Here is a 773-nt window from a genome sequence, read left to right on the forward strand (position 1 = left end):
AGCAATGTTCAGGACTTCAGTCTGCTGGAGTAGAACAGGGCATGAGGGACAACCAAAACAAATGTGTGGCACTGGTGATGCTAGTGACAACTAAGACTCATTTCCTTCAGGGCCTGAGAAGTCACATAAAAGGCATCCTAGAATTGTCCCTGTGACACTTTAGAGACATTTTTCACTGTCTCCCACCTTTATTATTTGAAGAATACCTCCACAAACTCCGACTCCACTCCACTATAAACTGTCTCTGCTGTGTGAGCAGACTTTCTAGGCATCAGAGAAAGCCCTGAAGCAAAAATGCACAGTAATACCATAGAGTTCACTTGAGGTGGGACTAGATCAATTTCATGAAGCTATCTAGCTTATCTGTCCTTTAAGCAGGTGAGAAGGGGGCATAGGTGGTGCAGGCCAGAACTAATGACCACTACATTGTATTAAATATGCCTCCTTCAACCTAGTCTGTGATTTCACCTTTCACATTTTATTTACCTTGTTTTCCTTCCCACTACCCACTGCTTTCCCAAACATACTACTCTTTCTTCCCATCTGTGAATTGTGATCAGCAAAGACCAAATGAAATCTCAGTTACTTCAAAAAACCTAGGACTATTTGCAGTTGAAAGTATCTTCCGCTCATCTTTTTTTTTAAATCTTTTGTTTTTTAATATTTATTTATTTTTAATTTATTTTTTTTGACAACTCATACATAATTTTACTTAACAAAGTAATATGAATTTCACAGTATTTGTTGTAATACATGGTATTGTCTTACAACCA

This window comes from Octodon degus, unplaced genomic scaffold, assembly GCF_000260255.1.
Source record: "Octodon degus isolate 3935 unplaced genomic scaffold, OctDeg1.0 scaffold00361, whole genome shotgun sequence".
Lineage (NCBI taxonomy): Eukaryota > Metazoa > Chordata > Mammalia > Rodentia > Octodontidae > Octodon > Octodon degus.